Below are 27,314 nucleotides of genomic sequence, written 5' to 3'. Positions count from 1 at the left end.
CGCACGAGCCAAGTGGCCGAAAATAGCCCCCGCCGAGCGGATCGGCTGTTTATAAGCACCGCGGAGGTGGTCGCGGCGCCTCATTCGACTTCCAGCGGCCGGCGAGCTCGCGCACCCGCCCGGCACATCCGGGAGGCCGTGCGCACGAGCCAAGTGGCCGAAAATAGCCCCCGCCGAGCGGATCGGCTGTTTATAAGCACCGCGGAGGTGGTCGCGGCGCCTAATTCGACTTCCAGCGGCCGGCGAGCTCGCGCACCCACCCGGCACATCCGGGAGGCCGTGCGCACGAGCCAAGTGGCCGAAAATAGCCCCCGCCGAGCGGATCGGCTGTTTATAAGCACCGCGGAGGTGGTCGCGGCGCCTCATTCGACTTCCAGCGGCCGGCGAGCTCGCGCACCCGCCCGGCACATCCGGGAGGCCGTGCGCACGAGCCAAGTGGCCGAAAATAGCCCCCGCCGAGCGGATCGGCTGTTTATAAGCACGGCGGAGGTGGTCGGGCGCCTCATTCGACTTCCAGCGGCCGGCGAGCTCGCGCACCCGCCCGGCACATCCGGGAGGCCGTGCGCACGAGCCAAGTGGCCGAAAATAGCCCCCGCCGAGCGGATCGGCTGTTTATAAGCACCGCGGAGGTGGTCGCGGCGCCTCATTCGACTTCCAGCGGCCGGCGAGCTCGCGCACCCGCCCGGCACATCCGGGAGGCCGTGCGCACGAGCGAAGTGGCCGAAAATAGCCCCCGCCGAGCGGATCGGCTGTTTATAAGCACCGCGGAGGTCGTCGCGGCGCCTCATTCGACTTCCAGCGGCCGGCCAGCTCGCGCACCCGCCCGGCACATCCGGGAGGCCGTGCGCACGAGCCAAGTGGCCGAAAATAGCCCCCGCCGAGCGGATCGGCTGTTTATAAGCACCGCGGAGGTGGTCGCGGCGCCTCATTCGACTTCCAGCGGCCGGCGAGCTCGCGCACCCGCCCGGCACATCCGGGAGGCCGTGCGCACGAGCCAAGTGGCCGAAAATAGCCCCCGCCGAGCGGATCGGCTGTTTATAAGCACCGCGGAGGTGGTTGCGGCGCCTCATTCGACTTCCAGCGGCCGGCGAGCTCGCGCACCCGCCCGGCACATCCGGGAGGCCGTGAGCACGAGCCAAGTGGCCGAAAATAGCCCCCGCCGAGCGGATCGGCTGTTTATAAGCACCGCGGAGGTGGTCGCGGCGCCTCATTCGACTTAAAGCGGCCGGCGAGCTCGCGCACCCGCCCGGCACATCCGGGAGGCCGTGCGCACGAGCCAAGTGGCCGAAAATAGCCCCCGCCGAGCGGATCGGCTGTTTATAAGCACCGCGGAGGTGGTCGCGGCGCCTCATTCGACTTCCAGCGGCCGGCGAGCTCGCGCACCCGCCCGGCACATCCGGGAGGCCGTGCGCACGAGCCAAGTGGCCGAAAATTGCCCCCGCCGAGCGGATCGGCTGTTTATAAGCACCGCGGAGGTGGTCGCGGCGCCTAATTCGACTTCCAGCGGCCGGCGAGCTCGCGCACCCGCCCGGCACATCCGGGAGGCCGTGCGCACGAGCCAAGTGGCCGAAAATAGCCCCCGCCGAGCGGATCGGCTGTTTATAAGCACCGCGGAGGTGGTTGCGGCGCCTAATTCGACTTCCAGCGGCCGGCGAGCTCGCGCACCCGCCCGGCACATCCGGGAGGCCGTGCGCACGAGCCAAGTGGCCGAAAATAGCCCCCGCCGAGCGGATCGGCTGTTTATAAGCACCGCGGAGGTGGTCGCGGCGCCTCATTCGACTTCCAGCGGCCGGCGAGCTCGCGCACCCGCCCGGCACATCCGGGAGGCCGTGCGCACGAGCCAAGTGGCCGAAAATAGCCCCCGCCGAGCGGATCGGCTGTTTATAAGCACCGCGGAGGTGGTCGCGGCGCCTCATTCGACTTCCAGCGGCCGGCGAGCTCGCGCACCTGCCCGGCACATCCGGGAGGCCGTGCGCACGAGCCAAGTGGCCGAAAATAGCCCCCGCCGAGCGGATCGGCTGTTTATAAGCACCGCGGAGGTGGTCGCGGCGCCTCATTCGACTTCCAGCGGCCGGCGAGCTCGCGCACCCGCCCGGCACATCCGGGAGGCCGTGCGCACGAGCCAAGTGGCCGAAAATAGCCCCCGCCGAGCGGATTGGCTGTTTATAAGCACCGCGGAGGTGGTCGCGGCGCCTCATTCGACTTCCAGCGGCCGGCGAGCTCGCGCACCCGCCCGGCACATCCGGGAGGCCGTGCGCACGAGCCAAGTGGCCGAAAATAGCCCCCGCCGAGCGGATCGGCTGTTTATAAGCACCGCGGAGGTGGTTGCGGCGCCTCATTCGACTTCCAGCGGCCGCCGAGCTCGCGCACCCGCCCGGCACATCCGGGAGGCCGTGCGCACGAGCCAAGTGGCCGAAAATAGCCCCCGCCGAGCGGATCGGCTGTTTATAAGCACCGCTGAGGTGGTTGCGGCGCCTAATTCGACTTCCAGCGGCCGGCGAGCTCGCGCACCCGCCCGGCACATCCGGGAGGCCGTGCGCACGAGCCAAGTGGCCGAAAATAGCCCCCGCCGAGCGGATCGGCTGTTTATAAGCACCGCGGAGGTGGTCGCGGCGCCTCATTCGACTTCCAGCGGCCGGCGAGCTCGCGCACCCGCCCGGCACATCCGGGAGGCCGTGCGCACGAGCCAAGTGGCCGAAAATAGCCCCCGCCGAGCGGATCGGCTGTTTATAAGCACCGCGGAGGTGGTCGCGGCGCCTCATTCGACTTCCAGCGGCCGGCGAGCTCGCGCACCCGCCCGGCACATCCGGGAGGCCGTGCGCACGAGCCAAGTGGCCGAAAATAGCCCCCGCCGAGCGGATCGGCTGTTTATAAGCACCGCGGAGGTGGTCGCGGAGCCTCATTCGACTTCCAGCGGCCGGCGAGCTCGCGCACCCGCCCGGCACATCCGGGAGGCCGTGCGCACGAGCCAAGTGGCCGAAAATAGCCCCCGCCGAGCGGATCGGCTGTTTCTAAGCACCGCGGAGGTGGTCGCGGCGCCTCATTCGACTTCCAGCGGCCGGCGAGCTCGCGCACCCGCCCGGCACATCCGGGAGGCCGTGCGCACGAGCCAAGTGGCCGAAAATAGCCCCCGCCGAGCGGATCGGCTGTTTATAAGCACCGCGGAGGTGGTCGCGGCGCCTCATTCGACTTCCAGCGGCCGGCGAGCTCGCGCACCCGCCCGGCACATCCGGGAGGCCGTGCGCACGAGTCAAGTGGCCGAAAATAGCCCCCGCCGAGCGGATCGGCTGTTTATAAGCACCGCAGAGGTGGTCGCGGCGCCTCATTCGACTTCCGGCGGGCGGCGAGCTCGCGCACCCGCCCGGCACATCCGGGAGGCCGTGCGCACGAGTCAAGTGGCCGAAAATAGCCCCCGCCGAGCGGATCGGCTGTTTATAAGCACCGCGGAGGTGGTCGCGGCGCCTCATTCGACTTAAAGCGGCCGGCGAGCTCGCGCACCCGCCCGGCACATCCGGGAGGCCGTGCGCACGAGCCAAGTGGCCGAAAATAGCCCCCGCCGAGCGGATCGGCTGTTTATAAGCACCGCGGAGGTGGTCGCGGCGCCTCATTCGACTTCCAGCGGCCGGCGAGCTCGCGCACCCGCCCGGCACATCCGGGAGGCCGTGCGCACGAGCCAAGTGGCCGAAAATAGCCCCCGCCGAGCGGATCGGCTGTTTATAAGCACCGCGGAGGTGGTCGCGGCGCCTAATTCGACTTCCAGCGGCCGGCGAGCTCGCGCACCCGCCCGGCACATCCGGGAGGCCGTGCGCACGAGCCAAGTGGCCGAAAATAGCCCCCGCCGAGCGGATCGGCTGTTTATAAGCACCGCGGAGGTGGTCGCGGCGCCTCATTCGACTTCCAGCGGCCGGCGAGCTCGTGCACCCGCCCGGCACATCCGGGAGGCCGTGCGCACGAGCCAAGTGGCCGAAAATAGCCCCCGCCGAGCGGATCGGCTGTTTATAAGCACCGCGGAGGTGGTCGCGGCGCCTCATTCGACTTCCAGCGGCCGGCGAGCTCGCGCACCCGCCCGGCACATCCGGGAGGCCGTGCGCACGAGCCAAGTGGCCGAAAATAGCCCCCGCCGAGCGGATCGGCTGTTTATAAGCACCGCGGAGGTGGTCGCGGCGCCTCATTCGACTTCCAGCGGCCGGCGAGCTCGCGCACCCGCCCGGCACATCCGGGAGGCCGTGCGCACGAGCCAAGTGGCCGAAAATAGCCCCCGCCAAGCGGATCGGCTGTTTATAAGCACCGCGGAGGTGGTCGCGGCGCCTCATTCGACTTCCAGCGGCCGGCGAGCTCGCGCACCCGCCCGGCACATCCGGGAGGCCGTGCGCACGAGCCAAGTGGCCGAAAATAGCCCCCGCCAAGCGGATCGGCTGTTTATAAGCACCGCGGAGGTGGTCGCGGCGCCTCATTCGACTTCCAGCGGCCGGCGAGCTCGCGTACCCGCCCGGCACATCCGGGAGGCCGTGCGCACGAGCCAAGTGGCCGAAAATAGCCCCCGCCGAGCGGATCGGCTGTTTATAAGCACCGCGGAGGTGGTCGCGGCGCCTCATTCGACTTCCAGCGGCCGGCGAGCTCGCGCACCCGCCCGGCACATCCGGGAGGCAGTGCGCACGAGCCAAGTGGCCGAAAATAGCCCCCGCCGAGCGGATCGGCTGTTTATAAGCACCGCGGAGGTGGTCGCGGAGCCTCATTCGACTTCCAGCGGCCGGCGAGCTCGCGCACCCGCCCGGCACATCCGGGAGGCCGTGCGCACGAGCCAAGTGGCCGAAAATAGCCCCCGCCGAGCGGATCGGCTGTTTCTAAGCACCGCGGAGGTGGTCGCGGCGCCTCATTCGACTTAAAGGCGGCCGGCGAGCTCGCGCACCCGCCCGGCACATCCGGGAGGCCGTGCGCACGAGCCAAGTGGCCGAAAATAGCCCCCGCCGAGCGGATCGGCTGTTTCTAAGCACCGCGGAGGTGGTCGCGGCGCCTCATTCGACTTAAAGGCGGCCGGCGAGCTCGCGCACCCGCCCGGCACATCCGGGAGGCCGTGCGCACGAGCCAAGTGGCCGAAAATAGCCCCCGCCGAGCGGATCGGCTGTTTATAAGCACCGCGGAGGTGGTCGCGGCGCCTCATTCGACTTCCAGCGGCCGGCGAGCTCGCGCACCCGCCCGGCACATCCGGGAGGCCGTGCGCACGAGTCAAGTGGCCGAAAATAGCCCCCGCCGAGCGGATCGGCTGTTTATAAGCACCGCAGAGGTGGTCGCGGCGCCTCATTCGACTTCCGGCGGGCGGCGAGCTCGCGCACCCGCCCGGCACATCCGGGAGGCCGTGCGCACGAGCCAAGTGGCCGAAAATAGCCCCCGCCGAGCGGATCGGCTGTTTATAAGCACCGCGGAGGTGGTCGCGGCGCCTAATTCGACTTCCAGCGGCCGGCGAGCTCGCGCACCCGCCCGGCACATCCGGGAGGCCGTGCGCACGAGCCAAGTGGCCGAAAATAGCCCCCGCCGAGCGGATCGGCTGTTTATAAGCACCGCGGAGGTGGTCGCGGCGCCTCATTCGACTTCCAGCGGCCGGCGAGCTCGCGCACCCGCCCGGCACATCCGGGAGGCCGTGCGCACGAGCCAAGTGGCCGAAAATAGCCCCCGCCGAGCGGATCGGCTGTTTATAAGCACCGCGGAGGTGGTCGCGGCGCCTCATTCGACTTCCAGCGGCCGGCGAGCTCGCGCACCCGCCCGGCACATCCGGGAGGCCGTGCGCACGAGCCAAGTGGCCGAAAATAGCCCCCGCCGAGCGGATCGGCTGTTTATAAGCACCGCGGAGGTGGTTGCGGCGCCTCATTCGACTTCCAGCGGCCGCCGAGCTCGCGCACCCGTCCGGCACATCCGGGAGGCCGTGCGCACGAGCCAAGTGGCCGAAAATAGCCCCCGCCGAGCGGATCGGCTGTTTATAAGCACCGCTGAGGTGGTTGCGGCGCCTAATTCGACTTCCAGCGGCCGGCGAGCTCGCGCACCCGCCCGGCACATCCGGGAGGCCGTGCGCACGAGCCAAGTGGCCGAAAATAGCCCCCGCCGAGCGGATCGGCTGTTTATAAGCACCGCGGAGGTGGTCGCGGCGCCTCATTCGACTTCCAGCGGCCGGCGAGCTCGCGCACCCGCCCGGCACATCCGGGAGGCCGTGCGCACGAGCCAAGTGGCCGAAAATAGCCCCCGCCGAGCGGATCGGCTGTTTATAAGCACCGCGGAGGTGGTCGCGGCGCCTCATTCGACTTCCAGCGGCCGGCGAGCTCGCGCACCTGCCCGGCACATCCGGGAGACCGTGCGCACGAGCCAAGTGGCCGAAAATAGCCCCCGCCGAGCGGATCGGCTGTTTATAAGCACCGCGGAGGTGGTCGCGGCGCCTCATTCGACTTCCAGCGGCCGGCGAGCTCGCGCACCCGCCCGGCACATCCGGGAGGCCGTGCGCACGAGCCAAGTGGCCGAAAATAGCCCCCGCCGAGCGGATCGGCTGTTTATAAGCACCGCGGAGGTGGTCGCGGCGCCTCATTCGACTTCCAGCGGCCGGCGAGCTCGCGCACCCGCCCGGCACATCCGGGAGGCCGTGCGCACGAGCCAAGTGGCCGAAAATAGCCCCCGCCGAGCGGATCGGCTGTTTATAAGCACCGCGGAGGTGGTCGCGGCGCCTCATTCGACTTCCAGCGGCCGGCGAGCTCGCGCACCCCCCCGGCACATCCGGGAGGCCGTGCGCACGAGCCAAGTGGCCGAAAATAGCCCCCGCCGAGCGGATCGGCTGTTTATAAGCACCGCGGAGGTGGTCGCGGCGCCTCATTCGACTTCCAGCGGCCGGCGAGCTCGCGCACCTTCCCGGCACATCCGGGAGGCCGTGCGCACGAGCCAAGTGGCCGAAAATAGCCCCCGCCGAGCGGATCGGCTGTTTATAAGCACCGCGGAGGTGGTCGCGGCGCCTCATTCGACTTCCAGCGGCCGGCGAGCTCGCGCACCCGCCCGGCACATCCGGGAGGCCGTGCGCACGAGCCAAGTGGCCGAAAATAGCCCCCGCCGAGCGGATCGGCTGTTTATAAGCACCGCGGAGGTGGTCGCGGCGCCTCATTCGACTTCCAGCGGCCAGCGAGCTCGCACACCCGCCCGGCACATCCGGGAGGCCGTGCGCACGAGCCAAGTGGCCGAAAATAGCCCCCGCCGAGCGGATCGGCTGTTTATAAGCACCGCGGAGGTGGTCGCGGCGCCTCATTCGACTTCCAGCGGCCGGCGAGCTCGCGCACCCGCCCGGCACATCCGGGAGGCCGTGCGCACGAGCCAAGTGGCCGAAGATAGCCCCCGCCGAGCGGATCGGCTGTTTATAAGCACCGCGGAGGTGGTCGCGGCGCCTCATTCGACTTCCAGCGGCCGGCGAGCTCGCGCACCCGCCCGGCACATCCGGGAGGCCGTGCGCACGAGCCAAGTGGCCGAAAATAGCCCCCGCCGAGCGGATCGGCGGTTTATAAGCACCGCGGAGGTGGTCGCGGCGCCTCATTCGACTTCCAGCGGCCGGCGTGCTCGCGCACCCGCCCGGCACATCCGGGAGGCCGTGCGCACGAGCCAAGTGGCCGAAAATACCCCCCGCCGAGCGGATCGGCTGTTTATAAGCACCGCGGAGGTCGTCGCGGCGCCTCATTCGACTTCCAGCGGCCGGCCAGCTCGCGCACCCGCCCGGCACATCCGGGAGGCCGTGCGCACGAGCCAAGTGGCCGAAAATAGCCCCCGCCGAGCGGATCGGCTGTTTATAAGCACCGCAGAGGTGGTCGCGGCGCCTCATTCGACTTCCAGCGGCCGGCGAGCTCGCGCACCCGCCCGGCACATCCGGGAGGCCGTGCGCACGAGCCAAGTGGCCGAAAATAGCCCCCGCCGAGCGGATCGGCTGTTTATAAGCACCGCGGAGGTGGTCGCGGCGCCTCATTCGACTTCCAGCGGCCGGCGAGCTCGCGCACCCGCCCGGCACATCCGGGAGGCCGTGCGCACGAGCCAAGTGGCCGAAAATAGCCCCCGCCGAGCGGATCGGCTGTTTATAAGCACCGCGGAGGTGGTTGCGGCGCCTCATTCGACTTCCAGCGGCCGGCGAGCTCGCGCACCCGCCCGGCACATCCGGGAGGCCGTGCGCACGAGCCAAGTGGCCGAAAATAGCCCCCGCCGAGCGGATCGGCTGTTTATAAGCACCGCGGAGGTGGTCGCGGCGCCTCATTCGACTTAAAGCGGCCGGCGAGCTCGCGCACCCGCCCGGCACATCCGGGAGGCCGTGCGCACGAGCCAAGTGGCCGAAAATAGCCCCCGCCGAGCGGATCGGCTGTTTATAAGCACCGCGGAGGTGGTCGCGGCGCCTCATTCGACTTCCAGCGGCCGGCGAGCTCGCGCACCCGCCCGGCACATCCGGGAGGCCGTGCGCACGAGCCAAGTGGCCGAAAATAGCCCCCGCCGAGCGGATCGGCTGTTTATAAGCACCGCGGAGGTGGTCGCGGCGCCTAATTCGACTTCCAGCGGCCGGCGAGCTCGCGCACCCGCCCGGCACATCCGGGAGGCCGTGCGCACGAGCCAAGTGGCCGAAAATAGCCCCCGCCGAGCGGATCGGCTGTTTATAAGCACCGCGGAGGTGGTCGCGGCGCCTCATTCGACTTCCAGCGGCCGGCGAGCTCGCGCACCCGCCCGGCACATCCGGGAGGCCGTGCGCACGAGCCAAGTGGCCGAAAATAGCCCCCGCCAAGCGGATCGGCTGTTTATAAGCACCGCGGAGGTGGTCGCAGCGCCTCATTCGACTTCCAGCGGCCGGCGAGCTCGCGCACCCGCCCGGCACATCCGGGAGGCCGTGCGCACGAGCCAAGTGGCCGAAAATAGCCCCCGCCAAGCGGATCGGCTGTTTATAAGCACCGCGGAGGTGGTCGCGGCGCCTCATTCGACTTCCAGCGGCCGGCGAGCTCGCGTACCCGCCCGGCACATCCGGGAGGCCGTGCGCACGAGCCAAGTGGCCGAAAATAGCCCCCGCCGAGCGGATCGGCTGTTTATAAGCACCGCGGAGGTGGTCGCGGCGCCTCATTCGACTTCCAGCGGCCGGCGAGCTCGCGCACCCGCCCGGCACATCCGGGAGGCCGTGCGCACGAGCCAAGTGGCCGAAAATAGCCCCCGCCGAGCGGATCGGCTGTTTATAAGCACCGCGGAGGTGGTCGCGGAGCCTCATTCGACTTCCAGCGGCCGGCGAGCTCGCGCACCCGCCCGGCACATCCGGGAGGCCGTGCGCACGAGCCAAGTGGCCGAAAATAGCCCCCGCCGAGCGGATCGGCTGTTTATAAGCACCGCGGAGGTGGTCGCGGCGCCTCATTCGACTTCCAGCGGCCGGCGAGCTCGCGCACCCGCCCGGCACATCCGGGAGGCCGTGCGCACGAGCCAAGTGGCCGAAAATAGCCCCCGCCGAGCGGATCGGCGGTTTATAAGCACCGCGGAGGTGGTCGCGGCGCCTCATTCGACTTCCAGCGGCCGGCGAGCTCGCGCACCCGCCCGGCACATCCGGGAGGCCGTGCGCACGAGCCAAGTGGCCGAAAATAGCCCCCGCCGAGCGGATCGGCTGTTTATAAGCACCGCGGAGGTGGTCGCGGCGCCTCATTCGACTTCCGGCGGCCGGCGAGCTCGCGCACCCGCCCGGCACATCCGGGAGGCCGTGCGCACGAGCCAAGTGGCCGAAAATAGCCCCCGCCGAGCGGATCGGCTGTTTATAAGCACCGCGGAGGTGGTCGCGGCGCCTCATTCGACTTCCAGCGGCCGGCGAGCTCGCGCACCCGCCCGGCACATCCGGGAGGCCGTGCGCACGAGCCAAGTGGCCGAAAATAGCCCCCGCCGAGCGGATCGGCTGTTTATAAGCACCGCGGAGGTGGTCGCGGCGCCTCATTCGACTTAAAGCGGCCGGCGAGCTCGCGCACCCGCCCGGCACATCCGGGAGGCCGTGCGCACGAGCCAAGTGGCCGAAAATAGCCCCCGCCGAGCGGATCGGCTGTTTATAAGCACCGCGGAGGTGGTCGCGGCGCCTCATTCGACTTCCAGCGGCCGGCGAGCTCGCGCACCCGCCCGGCACATCCGGGAAGCCGTGCGCACGAGCCAAGTGGCCGAAAATAGCCCCCGCCGAGCGGATCGGCTGTTTATAAGCACCGCGGAGGTGGTCGCGGCGCCTCATTCGACTTAAAGCGGCCGGCGAGCTCGCGCACCCGCCCGGCACATCCGGGAGGCCGTGCGCACGAGCCAAGTGGCCGAAAATAGCCCCCGCCGAGCGGATCGGCTGTTTATAAGCACCGCGGAGGTGGTCGCGGCGCCTCATTCGACTTCCAGCGGCCGGCGAGCTCGCGCACCCGCCCGGCACATCCGGGAGGCCGTGCGCACGAGCCAAGTGGCCGAAAATAGCCCCCGCCGAGCGGATCGGCTGTTTATAAGCACCGCGGAGGTGGTCGCGGCGCCTAATTCGACTTCCAGCGGCCGGCGAGCTCGCGCACCCGCCCGGCACATCCGGGAGGCCGTGCGCACGAGCCAAGTGGCCGAAAATAGCCCCCGCCGAGCGGATCGGCTGTTTATAAGCACCGCAGAGGTGGTCGCGGCGCCTAATTCGACTTCCAGCGGCCGGCGAGCTCGCGCACCCGCCCGGCACATCCGGGAGGCCGTGCGCACGAGCCAAGTGGCCGAAAATAGCCCCCGCCGAGCGGATCGGCTGTTTCTAAGCACCGCGGAGGTGGTCGCGGCGCCTCATTCGACTTCCAGCGGCCGGCGAGCTCCCGCACCCGCCCGGCACATCCGGGAGGCCGTGCGCACGAGCCAAGTGGCCGAAAATAGCCCCCGCCGAGCGGATCGGCTGTTTATAAGCACCGCGGAGGTGGTCGCGGCGCCTCATTCGACTTCCAGCGGCCGGCGAGCTCGCGCACCTCTCCGGCACATCCGGGAGGCCGTGCGCACGAGCCAAGTGGCCGAAAATAGCCCCCGCCGAGCGGATCGGCTGTTTATAAGCACTGCGGAGGTGGTCGCGGCGCCTCATTCGACTTCCAGCGGCCGGCGAGCTCGCGCACCCGCCCGGCACATCCGGGAGGCCGTGCGCACGAGCCAAGTGGCCGAAAATAGCCCCCGCCGAGCGGATCGGCTGTTTATAAGCACCGCGGAGGTGGTCGCGGCGCCTCATTCGACTTCCAGCGGCCGGCGAGCTCGCGCACCTCTCCGGCACATCCGGGAGGCCGTGCGCACGAGCCAAGTGGCCGAAAATAGCCCCCGCCGAGCGGATCGGCTGTTTATAAGCACCGCGGAGGTGGTCGCGGCGCCTCATTCGACTTCCAGCGGCCGGCGAGCTCGCGCACCCGCCCGGCACATCCGGGAGGCCGTGCGCACGAGCCAAGTGGCCGAAAATAGCCCCCGCCGAGCGGATCGGCTGTTTATAAGCACCGCGGAGGTGGTCGCGGCGCCTCATTCGACTTCCAGCGGCCGGCGAGCTCGCGCACCCGCCCGGCACATCCGGGAGGCCGTGCGCACGAGTCAAGTGGCCGAAAATAGCCCCCGCCAAACGGATCCGCTGTTTATAAGCACCGCAGAGGTGGTCGCGGCGCCTCATTCGACTTCCGGCGGGCGGCGAGCTCGCGCACCCGCTCGGCACATCCGGGAGGCCGTGCGCACGAGCCAAGTGGCCGAAAATAGCCCCCGCCGAACGGATCGGCTGTTTATAAGCACCGCGGAGGTGGTTGCGGCGCCTCATTCGACTTCCAGCGGCCGGCGAGCTCGCGCACCCGCCCGGCACATCCGGGAGGCCGTGCGCACGAGCCAAGTGGCCGAAAATAGCCCCCGCCGAGCGGATCGGCTGTTTATAAGCACCGCGGAGGTGGTCGCGGCGCCTAATTCGACTTCCAGCGGCCGGCGAGCTCGCGCACCCGCCCGGCACATCCGGGAGGCCGTGCGCACGAGCCAAGTGGCCGAAAATAGCCCCCGCCGAGCGGATCGGCTGTTTATAAGCACCGCGGAGGTGGTCGCGGCGCCTCATTCGACTTCCAGCGGCCGGCGAGCTCGCGCACCCGCCCGGCACATCCGGGAGGCCGTGCGCACGAGCCAAGTGGCCGAAAATAGCCCCCGCCGAGCGGATCGGCTGTTTATAAGCACCGCGGAGGTGGTCGCGGCGCCTCATTCGACTTCCAGCGGCCGGCGAGCTCGCGCACCCGCCCGGCACATCCGGGAGGCCGTGCGCACGAGCCAAGTGGCCGAAAATAGCCCCCGCCGAGCGGATCGGCTGTTTATAAGCACCGCGGAGGTGGTCGCGGCGCCTCATTCGACTTCCAGCGGCCGGCGAGCCCGCGCACCCGCCCGGCACATCCGGGAGGCCGTGCGCACGAGCCAAGTGGCCGAAAATAGCCCCCGCCGAGCGGATCGGCTTTTTATAAGCACCGCGGAGGTGGTCGCGGCGCCTCATTCGACTTCCAGCGGCCGGCGAGCTCGCGCACCCGCCCGGCACATCCGGGAGGCCGTGCGCACGAGCCAAGTGGCCGAAAATAGCCCCCGCCAAGCGGATCGGCTGTTTATAAGCACCGCGGAGGTGGTCGCGGCGCCTCATTCGACTTCCAGCGGCCGGCGAGCTCGCGCACCCGCCCGGCACATCCAGGAGGCCGTGCGCACGAGCCAAGTGGCCGAAAATAGCCCCCGCCAAGCGGATCGGCTGTTTATAAGCACCGCGGAGGTGGTCGCGGCGCCTCATTCGACTTCCAGCGGCCGGCGAGCTCGCGCACCCGCCCGGCACATCCGGGAGGCCGTGCGCACGAGCCAAGTGGCCGAAAATAGCCCCCGCCGAGCGGATCGGCTGTTTATAAGCACCGCGGAGGTGGTCGCGGCGCCTCATTCGACTTCCAGCGGCCGGCGAGCTCGCGCACCCGCCCGGCACATCCGGGAGGCCGTGCGCACGAGCCAAGTGGCCGAAAATAGCCCCCGCCGAGCGGATCGGCGGTTTATAAGCACCGCGGAGGTGGTCGCGGCGCCTCATTCGACTTCCAGCGGCCGGCGAGCTCGCGCACCCGCCCGGCACATCCGGGAGGCCGTGCGCACGAGCCAAGTGGCCGAAAATAGCCCCCGCCGAGCGGATCGGCTGTTTATAAGCACCGCGGAGGTGGTCGCGGCGCCTCATTCGACTTCCAGCGGCCGGCGAGCTCGCGCACCCGCCCGGCACATCCGGGAGGCCGTGCGCACGAGCCAAGTGGCCGAAAATAGCCCCCGCCGAGCGGATCGGCTGTTTATAAGCACCGCGGAGGTGGTCGCGGCGCCTCATTCGACTTCCAGCGGCCAGCGAGCTCGCGCACCCGCCCGGCACATCCGGGAGGCCGTGCGCACGAGCCAAGTGGCCGAAAATAGCCCCCGCCGAGCGGATCGGCTGTTTATAAGCACCGCGGAGGTGGTCGCGGCGCCTCATTCGACTTCCAGCGGCCGGCGAGCTCGCGCACCCGCCCGGCACATCCGGGAGGCCGTGCGCACGAGCCAAGTGGCCGAAAATAGCCCCCGCCGAGCGGATCGGCTGTTTATAAGCACCGCGGAGGTGGTCGCGGCGCCTCATTCGACTTCCAGCGGCCGGCGAGCTCGCGCACCCGCCCGGCACATCCGGGAGGCCGTGCGCACGAGCCAAGTGGCCGAAAATAGCCCCCGCCGAGCGGATCGGCGGTTTATAAGCACCGCGGAGGTGGTCGCGGCGCCTCATTCGACTTCCAGCGGCCGGCGAGCTCGCGCACCCGCCCGGCACATCCGGGAGGCCGTGCGCACGAGCCAAGTGGCCGAAAATAGCCCCCGCCGAGCGGATCGGCTGTTTATAAGCACCGCGGAGGTGGTCGCGGCGCCTCATTCGACTTCCGGCGGCCGGCGAGCTCGCGCACCCGCCCGGCACATCCGGGAGGCCGTGCGCACGAGCCAAGTGGCCGAAAATAGCCCCCGCCGAGCGGATCGGCTGTTTATAAGCACCGCGGAGGTGGTCGCGGCGCCTCATTCGACTTCCAGCGGCCGGCGAGCTCGCGCACCCGCCCGGCACATCCGGGAGGCCGTGCGCACGAGCCAAGTGGCCGAAAATAGCCCCCGCCGAGCGGATCGGCTGTTTATAAGCACCGCGGAGGTGGTCGCGGCGCCTCATTCGACTTCCAGCGGCCGGCGAGCTCGCGCACCCGCCCGGCACATCCGGGAGGCCGTGCGCACGAGCCAAGTGGCCGAAAATAGCCCCCGCCGAGCGGATCGGCTGTTTATAAGCACCGCGGAGGTGGTCGCGGCGCCTCATTCGACTTCCAGCGGCCAGCGAGCTCGCGCACCCGCCCGGCACATCCGGGAGGCCGTGCGCACGAGCCAAGTGGCCGAAAATAGCCCCCGCCGAGCGGATCGGCTGTTTATAAGCACCGCGGAGGTGGTCGCGGCGCCTCATTCGACTTCCAGCGGCCGGCGAGCTCGCGCACCCGCCCGGCACATCCGGGAGGCCGTGCGCACGAGCCAAGTGGCCGAAAATAGCCCCCGCCGAGCGGATCGGCTGTTTATAAGCACCGCGGAGGTGGTCGCGGCGCCTCATTCGACTTCCAGCGGCCGGCGAGCTCGCGCACCCGCCCGGCACATCCGGGAGGCCGTGCGCACGAGCCAAGTGGCCGAAAATAGCCCCCGCCGAGCGGATCGGCGGTTTATAAGCACCGCGGAGGTGGTCGCGGCGCCTCATTCGACTTCCAGCGGCCGGCGAGCTCGCGCACCCGCCCGGCACATCCGGGAGGCCGTGCGCACGAGCCAAGTGGCCGAAAATAGCCCCCGCCGAGCGGATCGGCTGTTTATAAGCACCGCGGAGGTGGTCGCGGCGCCTCATTCGACTTCCGGCGGCCGGCGAGCTCGCGCACCCGCCCGGCACATCCGGGAGGCCGTGCGCACGAGCCAAGTGGCCGAAAATAGCCCCCGCCGAGCGGATCGGCTGTTTATAAGCACCGCGGAGGTGGTCGCGGCGCCTCATTCGACTTCCAGCGGCCGGCGAGCTCGCGCACCCGCCCGGCACATCCGGGAGGCCGTGCGCACGAGCCAAGTGGCCGAAAATAGCCCCCGCCGAGCGGATCGGCTGTTTATAAGCACCGCGGAGGTGGTCGCGGCGCCTCATTCGACTTCCAGCGGCCGGCGAGCTCGCGCACCCGCCCGGCACATCCGGGAGGCCGTGCGCACGAGCCAAGTGGCCGAAAATAGCCCCCGCCGAGCGGATCGGCTGTTTATAAGCACCGCGGAGGTGGTCGCGGCGCCTAATTCGACTTCCAGCGGCCGGCGAGCTCGCGCACCCGCCCGGCACATCCGGGAGCCCGTGCGCACGAGCCAAGTGGCCGAAAATAGCCCCCGCCGAGCGGATCGGCTGTTTATAAGCACCGCGGAGGTGGTCGCGGCGCCTCATTCGACTTCCAGCGGCCGGCGAGCTCGCGCACCCGCCCGGCACATCCGGGAGGCCGTGCGCACGAGCCAAGTGGCCGAAAATAGCCCCCGCCGAGCGGATCGGCTGTTTATAAGCACCGCGGAGGTGGTCGCGGCGCCTCATTCGACTTCCAGCGGCCGGCGAGCTCGCGCACCCGCCCGGCACATCCGGGAGGCCGTGCGCACGAGCCAAGTGGCCGAAAATAGCCCCCGCCGAGCGGATCGGCTGTTTATAAGCACCGCGGAGGTGGTCGCGGTGCCTCATTCGACTTCCGGCGGCCGGCGAGCTCGCGAACCCGCCCGGCACATCCGGGAGGCCGTGCGCACGAGCCAAGTGGCCGAAAATAGCCCCCGCCGAGCGGATCGGCTGTTTATAAGCACCGCGGAGGTGGTCGCGGCGCCTCATTCGACTTCCAGCGGCCGGCGAGCTCGCGCACCCGCCCGGCACATCCGGGAGGCCGTGCGCACGAGCCAAGTGGCCGAAAATAGCCCCCGCCGAGCGGATCGGCTGTTTATAAGCACCGCGGAGGTGGTCGCGGCGCCTCATTCGACTTCCAGCGGCCGGCGAGCTCGCGCACCCGCCCGGCACATCCGGGAGGCCGTGCGCACGAGCCAAGTGGCCGAAAATAGCCCCCGCCGAGCGGATCGGCTGTTTATAAGCACCGCGGAGGTGGTCGCGGCGCCTAATTCGACTTCCAGCGGCCGGCGAGCTCGCGCACCCGCCCGGCACATCCGGGAGCCCGTGCGCACGAGCCAAGTGGCCGAAAATAGCCCCCGCCGAGCGGATCGGCTGTTTATAAGCACCGCGGAGGTGGTCGCGGCGCCTCATTCGACTTCCAGCGGCCGGCGAGCTCGCGCACCCGCCCGGCACATCCGGGAGGCCGTGCGCACGAGCCAAGTGGCCGAAAATAGCCCCCGCCGAGCGGATCGGCTGTTTATAAGCACCGCAGAGGTGGTCGCGGCGCCTCATTCGACTTCCGGCGGGCGGCGAGCTCGCGCACCCGCCCGGCACATCCGGGAGGCCGTGCGCACGAGCCAAGTGGCCGAAAATAGCCCCCGCCGAACGGATCGGCTGTTTATAAGCACCGCGGAGGTGGTCGCGGCGCCTCATTCGACTTCCAGCGGCCGGCGAGCTCGCGCACCCGCCCGGCACATCCGGGAGGCCGTGCGCACGAGCCAAGTGGCCGAAAATAGCCCCCGCCGAGCGGATCGGCTGTTTATAAGCACCGCGGAGGTGGTCGCGGCGCCTCATTCGACTTCCAGCGGCCGGCGAGCTCGCGCACCCGCCCGGCACATCCGGGAGGCCGTGCGCACGAGCCAAGTGGCCGAAAATTGCCCCCGCCGAGCGGATCGGCTGTTTATAAGCACCGCGGAGGTGGTCGCGGCGCCTCATTCGACTTCCAGCGGGCCGCGCACTCGCGCACGCCGCCCGGTTCAAATTTTCTAAGTGCAACGCACAATGAGATGCATGAGAAACGGCCTTGGTTACCATCACATTTGAAGCGATGAATACGAAGTTAAATTTTATGACTCGGTGTATAAGTCGAGGTCAATTTTTTTCGGTCGATTTTGGATCGAAAAAGGTCGACCAATACACCGGCAAATACGGTATATATATTTATTATAAATGTAGTATTTATTTATATAGATTTATTGTTTATTTATATATATAAAGGCAGGTCCGCAAAAATATTTCTGACGCGTAGCCGGTCCCAAGCGCAAGAAAGGTTGGGGACCACTAGTCTAAAAGAATCTGGCCGTAACTGGAATAGGGTTCTACGCGAATGCCCAACGGAAAAGTGAAGTGCACAAAACCTGCATTTGGCTGTATCAAAATAAATGTCATGAAAAAGGTAAAAACACTACATGGAAGCGCAATGTGTTGTGCTGGGTTCTTTTACAAGTAAAGACTGCTGCTTTGAGTTCACAGGGAGCCATGCTCTTTATTCACTGTACATAGTCTGTCCTCTAGCGGTAAAAACGTGAACTGCAATGCTATGGCTGTCGCCACACAATGTAGGTTTTAAACTCGTGTTGTAGTTTCAGTGTCGGAGTTCAAACTAGGCTTGCAGTTTCCGAATGCCATTCGTGATGGGTGCTGTAAAAAGTTCTTGGCTTAAACGATTGAAGTGCACATAAGAAAAAAAAAAAAAAAAAAGCTTACGGTAACTGGTATTCCCAGGCGGTCTCCCATCCAAGTACTAACCAGGACCGACCCTGCTTAGCCTCCGAGGTCGGACGAGACCGGGCGCTCTCAGGGTAGTATTGCCGTAAGCCGTGAGACCGCTCAGAATTTTTCATTTTATAGACACAATCGCCCCTGAAACTGCCAAGCAGCGGCTTGACTTGATGGCTGTGGTAAAAGTTTCCTTTCACAATTGACGTGGGAAAAAAAAAAAAAAAAAAAAGGCTTTCAGCACCTGGTATTCCCGGACGGTCACCCTTCCCTTTTGTTTTTTTTTTTTGTTTTTTTTACAACCAGGGCCGAAACAGGCTTTCTTCCAAGGCTTTTGGTGTTTTCTGGAAACATGGCTATCATGAAAAGTTATTGACAGCTTTTTATGCGGTAGCACGAATTTGCCGTTGCGACCTGCATTTTGCTGAATCAAAATAAATGCCTTGAAAAGTTTAAAAACAGTTCATGGAAGTGTTGTGTTGGGTTCTTTTACAAGTCAAGCCTGCTGCTTTGAGTTCACAGGGAGCCATGCTCACTGTACATAGTCTGCTCTCTAGCGGTAAAAAAATTAACTACAATGCTGTGGATGTCACCACATAATATAGCTTTCAAACTCGTGTTATAGTTTCAATGTCGGAGTTTAAATTAGGCTTGCTGTTTCCGGATGCCATTCGTGATGGGTGTTGTAAAAAATAGCTTCTTAAACGATTGAAGTGCACATAAGAAAAAGCTTACAGCACCTGGTATTCCCAGGCGGTCTCCCATCCAAGTACTAACCAGGCCCGACCCTGCTTAGCTTCCGAGATCGGACGAGATCGGGCGTTCTCAGGGTAGTATGGCCGTAAGCCGTGAGGTGACCCAACATTTTGCATTTTATAGACACAATCGCCCCTGAAACTAGAGAGCGAGCCAATGAAGCCTTCAAAACTGCTTCGGCACATGGAGACCAAGCATCCTGCATTAAAAGACAAACCTTAACCACTTCGGGTTTCATTGTCTCCGATTACGCCTGGATGGGACCGGCTCGTTTCTGAGAAACAAGCTCGGTGCTCCCAATAATTCAACGTAATGGTGACTTTTATTTTTATGTGGTTTATATTTGTTTTTATGCCAGTCGTATCATTTTATTTAATCCTATTTATATATATTTATTATAAATGTAGTATTTATTTATATAGATTTATTGTTTATTTATATATATAAAGGCAGGTCCGCAAAAATATTTCTGACGCGTAGCCGGTCCGTGGCGCAAGAAAGTTTGGGGACCACTAGTCTAAAAGAATCTGGCCGTAACTGGAATAGGGTTCTACGCGAATGCCCAACGGAAAAGTGAAGTGCACAAAACCTGCATTTGGCTGTATCAAAATAAATGTCATGAAAAAGGTAAAAACACTACATGGAAGCGCAATGTGTTGTGCTGGGTTCTTTTACAAGTAAAGACTGCTGCTTTGAGTTCACAGGGAGCCATGCTCTTTATTCACTGTACATAGTCTGTCCTCTAGCGGTAAAAACGTGAACTGCAATGCTATGGCTGTCGCCACACAATGTAGGTTTTAAACTCGTGTTGTAGTTTCAGTGTCGGAGTTCAAACTAGGCTTGCAGTTTCCGAATGCCATTCGTGATGGGTGCTGTAAAAAGTTCTTGGCTTAAACGATTGAAGTGCACATAAGAAAAAAAAAAAAAAAAAAAAAAAAACTTACGGTAACTGGTATTCCCAGGCGGTCTCCCATCCAAGTACTAAACAGGCCCGACCCTGCTCAGCCTCCGAGATCGGACGAGAGCGGGCGCTCTCAGGGTAGTATTGCCGTAAGCCGTGAGACCGCTCAGAATTTTTCATTTTATAGACACAATCGCCCCTGAAACCATGCCAAGCAGCGGCGGGACTTGATGGCTGTGGTAAAAGTTTCCTTTCACAATTGACGTGGGAAGAAAAAAAAAAAAAAAGGCTTTCAGCACCTGGTATTCCCGGACGGTCACCCTTCCCTTTTGTTTTTTTTTGTTTTTTTTACAACCAGGGCCGAAACAGGCTTTCTTCCAAGGCTTTTGGTGTTTTCTGGAAACATGGCTATCATGAAAAGTTATTGACAGCTTTTTATGCGGTAGCACGAATTTGCCGTTGCGACCTGCATTTTGCTGAATCAAAATAAATGCCTTGAAAAGTTTAAAAACACTTCATGGAAGTGTTGTGTTGGGTTCTTTTACAAGTCAAGCCTGCTGCTTTGAGTTCACAGGGAGCCATGCTCACTGTACATAGTCTGCTCTCTAGCGGTAAAAAAATTAACTACAATGCTGTGGATGTCACCACATAATATAGCTTTCAAACTCGTGTTATAGTTTCAATGTCGGAGTTTAAATTAGGCTTGCTGTTTCCGGATGCCATTCGTGATGGGTGTTGTAAAAAATAGCTTCTTAAACGATTGAAGTGCACATAAGAAAAAGAAAAAGCTTTGCTGCTGTTTATAAGCACCGCGGAGGAGATCGCCGCCGGCGAGCTCGTGCACGCCGCCCGGCACCAACGGGAGGCCGGAAATAGCTCCAAGCCGAGCGGATCGGCACTTTATAAGCACCGCGGAGGAGATCGCGGCGCCTCATTGGACTTCCAGCGGCCGGCGAGCTCGCGCACCCGCCCGGCACTTCCGGGAGGCCGTGCGCACGAGCCAAGTGGCCGAAAATAGCCCCCGCCGAGCGGATCGGCTGTTTATAAGCACCGCGGAGGTGGTCGCGGCGCCTCATTCGACTTCCAGCGGCCGGCGAGCTCGCGCACCCGCCCGGCACATCCGGGAGGCCGTGCGCACGAGCCAAGTGGCCGAAAATAGCCCCCGCCGAGCGGATCGGCTGTTTATAAGCACGGCGGAGGTGGTCGGGCGCCTCATTCGACTTCCAGCGGCCGGCGAGCTCGCGCACCCGCCCGGCACATCCGGGAGGCCGTGCGCACGAGCCAAGTGGCCGAAAATAGCCCCCGCCGAGCGGATCGGCTGTTTATAAGCACCGCGGAGGTGGTCGCGGCGCCTCATTCGACTTCCAGCGGCCGGCGAGCTCGCGCACCCGCCCGGCACATCCGGGAGGCCGTGCGCACGAGCGAAGTGGCCGAAAATAGCCCCCGCCGAGCGGATCGGCTGTTTATAAGCACCGCGGAGGTCGTCGCGGCGCCTCATTCGACTTCCAGCGGCCGGCCAGCTCGCGCACCCGCCCGGCACATCCGGGAGGCCGTGCGCACGAGCCAAGTGGCCGAAAATAGCCCCCGCCGAGCGGATCGGCTGTTTATAAGCACCGCGGAGGTGGTCGCGGCGCCTCATTCGACTTCCAGCGGCCGGCGAGCTCGCGCACCCGCCCGGCACATCCGGGAGACCGTGCGCACGAGCCAAGTGGCCGAAAATAGCCCCCGCCGAGCGGATCGGCTGTTTATAAGCACCGCGGAGGTGGTTGCGGCGCCTCATTCGACTTCCAGCGGCCGGCGAGCTCGCACACCCGCCCGGCACATCCGGGAGGCCGTGAGCACGAGCCAAGTGGCCGAAAATAGCCCCCGCCGAGCGGATCGGCTGTTTATAAGCACCGCGGAGGTGGTCGCGGCGCCTCATTCGACTTAAAGCGGCCGGCGAGCTCGCGCACCCGCCCGGCACATCCGGGAGGCCGTGCGCACGAGCCAAGTGGCCGAAAATAGCCCCCGCCGAGCGGATCGGCTGTTTATAAGCACCGCGGAGGTGGTCGCGGCGCCTCATTCGACTTCCAGCGGCCGGCGAGCTCGCGCACCCGCCCGGCACATCCGGGAGGCCGTGCGCACGAGCCAAGTGGCCGAAAATTGCCCCCGCCGAGCGGATCGGCTGTTTATAAGCACCGCGGAGGTGGTCGCGGCGCCTAATTCGACTTCCAGCGGCCGGCGAGCTCGCGCACCCGCCCGGCACATCCGGGAGGCCGTGCGCACGAGCCAAGTGGCCGAAAATAGCCCCCGCCGAGCGGATCGGCTGTTTATAAGCACCGCGGAGGTGGTCGCAGCGCCTCATTCGACTTCCAGCGGCCGGCGAGCTCGCGCACCTGCCCGGCACATCCGGGAGGCCGTGCGCACGAGCCAAGTGGCCGAAAATAGCCCCCGCCGAGCGGATCGGCTGTTTATAAGCACCGCGGAGGTGGTCGCGGCGCCTCATTCGACTTCCAGCGGCCGGCGAGCTCGCGCACCCGCCCGGCACATCCGGGAGGCCGTGCGCACGAGCCAAGTGGCCGAAAATAGCCCCCGCCGAGCGGATCGGCTGTTTATAAGCACCGCGGAGGTGGTCGCGGCGCCTCATTCGACTTCCAGCGGCCGGCGAGCTCGCGCACCCGCCCGGCACATCCGGGAGGCCGTGCGCACGAGCCAAGTGGCCGAAAATAGCCCCCGCCGAGCGGATCGGCTGTTTATAAGCACCGCGGAGGTGGTCGCGGCGCCTCATTCGACTTCCAGCGGCCGGCGAGCTCGCGCACCCGCCCGGCACATCCGGGAGGCCGTGCGCACGAGCCAAGTGGCCGAAAATAGCCCCCGCCGAGCGGATCGGCTGTTTATAAGCACCGCGGAGGTGGTCGCGGCGCCTCATTCGACTTCCAGCGGCCGGCGAGCTCGCGCACCTTCCCGGCACATCCGGGAGGCCGTGCGCACGAGCCAAGTGGCCGAAAATAGCCCCCGCCGAGCGGATCGGCTGTTTATAAGCACCGCGGAGGTGGTCGCGGCGCCTCATTCGACTTCCAGCGGCCGGCGAGCTCGCGCACCCGCCCGGCACATCCGGGAGGCCGTGCGCACGAGCCAAGTGGCCGAAAATAGCCCCCGCCGAGCGGATCGGCTGTTTATAAGCACCGCGGAGGTGGTCGCGGCGCCTCATTCGACTTCCAGCGGCCGGCGAGCTCGCGCACCCGCCCGGCACATCCGGGAGGCCGTGCGCACGAGCCAAGTGGCCGAAAATAGCCCCCGCCGAGCGGATCGGCTGTTTATAAGCACCGCGGAGGTGGTCGCGGCGCCTCATTCGACTTCCAGCGGCCAGCGAGCTCGCACACCCGCCCGGCACATCCGGGAGGCCGTGCGCACGAGCCAAGTGGCCGAAAATAGCCCCCGCCGAGCGGATCGGCTGTTTATAAGCACCGCGGAGGTGGTCGCGGCGCCTCATTCGACTTCCAGCGGCCGGCGAGCTCGCGCACCCGCCCGGCACATCCGGGAGGCCGTGCGCACGAGCCAAGTGGCCGAAGATAGCCCCCGCCGAGCGGATCGGCTGTTTATAAGCACCGCGGAGGTGGTCGCGGCGCCTCATTCGACTTCCAGCGGCCGGCGAGCTCGCGCACCCGCCCGGCACATCCGGGAGGCCGTGCGCACGAGCCAAGTGGCCGAAAATAGCCCCCGCCGAGCGGATCGGCGGTTTATAAGCACCGCGGAGGTGGTCGCGGCGCCTCATTCGACTTCCAGCGGCCGGCGAGCTCGCGCACCCGCCCGGCACATCCGGGAGGCCGTGCGCACGAGCCAAGTGGCCGAAAATAGCCCCCGCCGAGCGGATCGGCTGTTTATAAGCACCGCGGAGGTCGTCGCGGCGCCTCATTCGACTTCCAGCGGCCGGCCAGCTCGCGCACCCGCCCGGCACATCCGGGAGGCCGTGCGCACGAGCCAAGTGGCCGAAAATAGCCCCCGCCGAGCGGATCGGCTGTTTATAAGCACCGCAGAGGTGGTCGCGGCGCCTCATTCGACTTCCAGCGGCCGGCGAGCTCGCGCACCCGCCCGGCACATCCGGGAGGCCGTGCGCACGAGCCAAGTGGCCGAAAATAGCCCCCGCCGAGCGGATCGGCTGTTTATAAGCACCGCGGAGGTGGTCGCGGCGCCTCATTCGACTTCCAGCGGCCGGCGAGCTCGCGCACCCGCCCGGCACATCCGGGAGGCCGTGCGCACGAGCCAAGTGGCCGAAAATAGCCCCCGCCGAGCGGATCGGCTGTTTATAAGCACCGCGGAGGTGGTTGCGGCGCCTCATTCGACTTCCAGCGGCCGGCGAGCTCGCGCACCCGCCCGGCACATCCGGGAGGCCGTGCGCACGAGCCAAGTGGCCGAAAATAGCCCCCGCCGAGCGGATCGGCTGTTTATAAGCACCGCGGAGGTGGTCGCGGCGCCTCATTCGACTTAAAGCGGCCGGCGAGCTCGCGCACTCGCCCGGCACATCCGGGAGGCCGTGCGCACGAGCCAAGTGGCCGAAAATAGCCCCCGCCGAGCGGATCGGCTGTTTATAAGCACCGCGGAGGTGGTCGCGGCGCCTCATTCGACTTCCAGCGGCCGGCGAGCTCGCGCACCCGCCCGGCACATCCGGGAGGCCGTGCGCACGAGCCAAGTGGCCGAAAATAGCCCCCGCCGAGCGGATCGGCTGTTTATAAGCACCGCGGAGGTGGTCGCGGCGCCTAATTCGACTTCCAGCGGCCGGCGAGCTCGCGCACCCACCCGGCACATCCGGGAGGCCGTGCGCACGAGCCAAGTGGCCGAAAATAGCCCCCGCCGAGCGGATCGGCTGTTTATAAGCACCGCGGAGGTGGTCGCGGCGCCTCATTCGACTTCCAGCGGCCGGCGAGCTCGCGCACCCGCCCGGCACATCCGGGAGGCCGTGCGCACGAGCCAAGTGGCCGAAAATAGCCCCCGCCGAGCGGATCGGCTGTTTATAAGCACGGCGGAGGTGGTCGGGCGCCTCATTCGACTTCCAGCGGCCGGCGAGCTCGCGCACCCGCCCGGCACATCCGGGAGGCCGTGCGCACGAGCCAAGTGGCCGAAAATAGCCCCCGCCGAGCGGATCGGCTGTTTATAAGCACCGCGGAGGTGGTCGCGGCGCCTCATTCGACTTCCAGCGGCCGGCGAGCTCGCGCACCCGCCCGGCACATCCGGGAGGCCGTGCGCACGAGCGAAGTGGCCGAAAATAGCCCCCGCCGAGCGGATCGGCTGTTTATAAGCACCGCGGAGGTCGTCGCGGCGCCTCATTCGACTTCCAGCGGCCGGCCAGCTCGCGCACCCGCCCGGCACATCCGGGAGGCCGTGCGCACGAGCCAAGTGGCCGAAAATAGCCCCCGCCGAGCGGATCGGCTGTTTATAAGCACCGCGGAGGTGGTCGCGGCGCCTCATTCGACTTCCAGCGGCCGGCGAGCTCGCGCACCCGCCCGGCACATCCGGGAGGCCGTGCGCACGAGCCAAGTGGCCGAAAATAGCCCCCGCCGAGCGGATCGGCTGTTTATAAGCACCGCGGAGGTGGTTGCGGCGCCTCATTCGACTTCCAGCGGCCGGCGAGCTCGCGCACCCGCCCGGCACATCCGGGAGGCCGTGAGCACGAGCCAAGTGGCCGAAAATAGCCCCCGCCGAGCGGATCGGCTGTTTATAAGCACCGCGGAGGTGGTCGCGGCGCCTCATTCGACTTAAAGCGGCCGGCGAGCTCGCGCACCCGCCCGGCACATCCGGGAGGCCGTGCGCACGAGCCAAGTGGCCGAAAATAGCCCCCGCCGAGCGGATCGGCTGTTTATAAGCACCGCGGAGGTGGTCGCGGCGCCTCATTCGACTTCCAGCGGCCGGCGAGCTCGCGCACCCGCCCGGCACATCCGGGAGGCCGTGCGCACGAGCCAAGTGGCCGAAAATTGCCCCCGCCGAGCGGATCGGCTGTTTATAAGCACCGCGGAGGTGGTCGCGGCGCCTAATTCGACTTCCAGCGGCCGGCGAGCTCGCGCACCCGCCCGGCACATCCGGGAGGCCGTGCGCACGAGCCAAGTGGCCGAAAATAGCCCCCGCCGAGCGGATCGGCTGTTTATAAGCACCGCGGAGGTGGTTGCGGCGCCTAATTCGACTTCCAGCGGCCGGCGAGCTCGCGCACCCGCCCGGCACATCCGGGAGGCCGTGCGCACGAGCCAAGTGGCCGAAAATAGCCCCCGCCGAGCGGATCGGCTGTTTATAAGCACCGCGGAGGTGGTCGCGGCGCCTCATTCGACTTCCAGCGGCCGGCGAGCTCGCGCACCCGCCCGGCACATCCGGGAGGCCGTGCGCACGAGCCAAGTGGCCGAAAATAGCCCCCGCCGAGCGGATCGGCTGTTTATAAGCACCGCGGAGGTGGTCGCGGCGCCTCATTCGACTTCCAGCGGCCGGCGAGCTCGCGCACCTGCCCGGCACATCCGGGAGGCCGTGCGCACGAGCCAAGTGGCCGAAAATAGCCCCCGCCGAGCGGATCGGCTGTTTATAAGCACCGCGGAGGTGGTCGCGGCGCCTCATTCGACTTCCAGCGGCCGGCGAGCTCGCGCACCCGCCCGGCACATCCGGGAGGCCGTGCGCACGAGCCAAGTGGCCGAAAATAGCCCCCGCCGAGCGGATTGGCTGTTTATAAGCACCGCGGAGGTGGTCGCGGCGCCTCATTCGACTTCCAGCGGCCGGCGAGCTCGCGCACCCGCCCGGCACATCCGGGAGGCCGTGCGCACGAGCCAAGTGGCCGAAAATAGCCCCCGCCGAGCGGATCGGCTGTTTATAAGCACCGCGGAGGTGGTTGCGGCGCCTCATTCGACTTCCAGCGGCCGCCGAGCTCGCGCACCCGCCCGGCACATCCGGGAGGCCGTGCGCACGAGCCAAGTGGCCGAAAATAGCCCCCGCCGAGCGGATCGGCTGTTTATAAGCACCGCTGAGGTGGTTGCGGCGCCTAATTCGACTTCCAGCGGCCGGCGAGCTCGCGCACCCGCCCGGCACATCCGGGAGGCCGTGCGCACGAGCCAAGTGGCCGAAAATAGCCCCCGCCGAGCGGATCGGCTGTTTATAAGCACCGCGGAGGTGGTCGCGGCGCCTCATTCGACTTCCAGCGGCCGGCGAGCTCGCGCACCCGCCCGGCACATCCGGGAGGCCGTGCGCACGAGCCAAGTGGCCGAAAATAGCCCCCGCCGAGCGGATCGGCTGTTTATAAGCACCGCGGAGGTGGTCGCGGCGCCTCATTCGACTTCCAGCGGCCGGCGAGCTCGCGCACCCGCCCGGCACATCCGGGAGGCCGTGCGCACGAGCCAAGTGGCCGAAAATAGCCCCCGCCGAGCGGATCGGCTGTTTATAAGCACCGCGGAGGTGGTCGCGGAGCCTCATTCGACTTCCAGCGGCCGGCGAGCTCGCGCACCCGCCCGGCACATCCGGGAGGCCGTGCGCACGAGCCAAGTGGCCGAAAATAGCCCCCGCCGAGCGGATCGGCTGTTTCTAAGCACCGCGGAGGTGGTCGCGGCGCCTCATTCGACTTCCAGCGGCCGGCGAGCTCGCGCACCCGCCCGGCACATCCGGGAGGCCGTGCGCACGAGCCAAGTGGCCGAAAATAGCCCCCGCCGAGCGGATCGGCTGTTTATAAGCACCGCGGAGGTGGTCGCGGCGCCTCATTCGACTTCCAGCGGCCGGCGAGCTCGCGCACCCGCCCGGCACATCCGGGAGGCCGTGCGCACGAGTCAAGTGGCCGAAAATAGCCCCCGCCGAGCGGATCGGCTGTTTATAAGCACCGCAGAGGTGGTCGCGGCGCCTCATTCGACTTCCGGCGGGCGGCGAGCTCGCGCACCCGCCCGGCACATCCGGGAGGCCGTGCGCACGAGTCAAGTGGCCGAAAATAGCCCCCGCCGAGCGGATCGGCTGTTTATAAGCACCGCGGAGGTGGTCGCGGCGCCTCATTCGACTTAAAGCGGCCGGCGAGCTCGC

The 27,314-nt window shown here is 66.5% G+C and overlaps 1 non-coding gene and 2 pseudogenes across 1 annotated transcript; all 3 read right to left on the bottom strand.

Annotated features, from left to right (window-relative positions):
- Window positions 1–17,628: 17,628 nt before the first annotated feature.
- LOC125980219 (5S ribosomal RNA) lies at window positions 17,629–17,747 on the bottom strand (annotated as a pseudogene).
- A 628-nt stretch (window positions 17,748–18,375) lies between these two features.
- On the bottom strand, window positions 18,376–18,494 carry LOC125980217 (5S ribosomal RNA). Its single transcript, XR_007485551.1, has one exon. It is a non-coding gene; the product is annotated as a 5S ribosomal RNA (ribosomal RNA).
- An 846-nt stretch (window positions 18,495–19,340) lies between these two features.
- LOC125980234 (5S ribosomal RNA) lies at window positions 19,341–19,459 on the bottom strand (annotated as a pseudogene).
- Between the last annotated feature and the right edge of the window lie 7,855 nt (window positions 19,460–27,314).

The sequence above is a fragment of the Syngnathus scovelli genome, chromosome 13 (genome assembly GCF_024217435.2).
Source record: "Syngnathus scovelli strain Florida chromosome 13, RoL_Ssco_1.2, whole genome shotgun sequence".
Taxonomy (NCBI): Eukaryota; Metazoa; Chordata; class Actinopteri; order Syngnathiformes; family Syngnathidae; genus Syngnathus; species Syngnathus scovelli.
The sequence above is the reverse complement of the archived record's forward strand: the minus strand, read 5'-3'. Positions and strand labels throughout refer to the sequence as shown.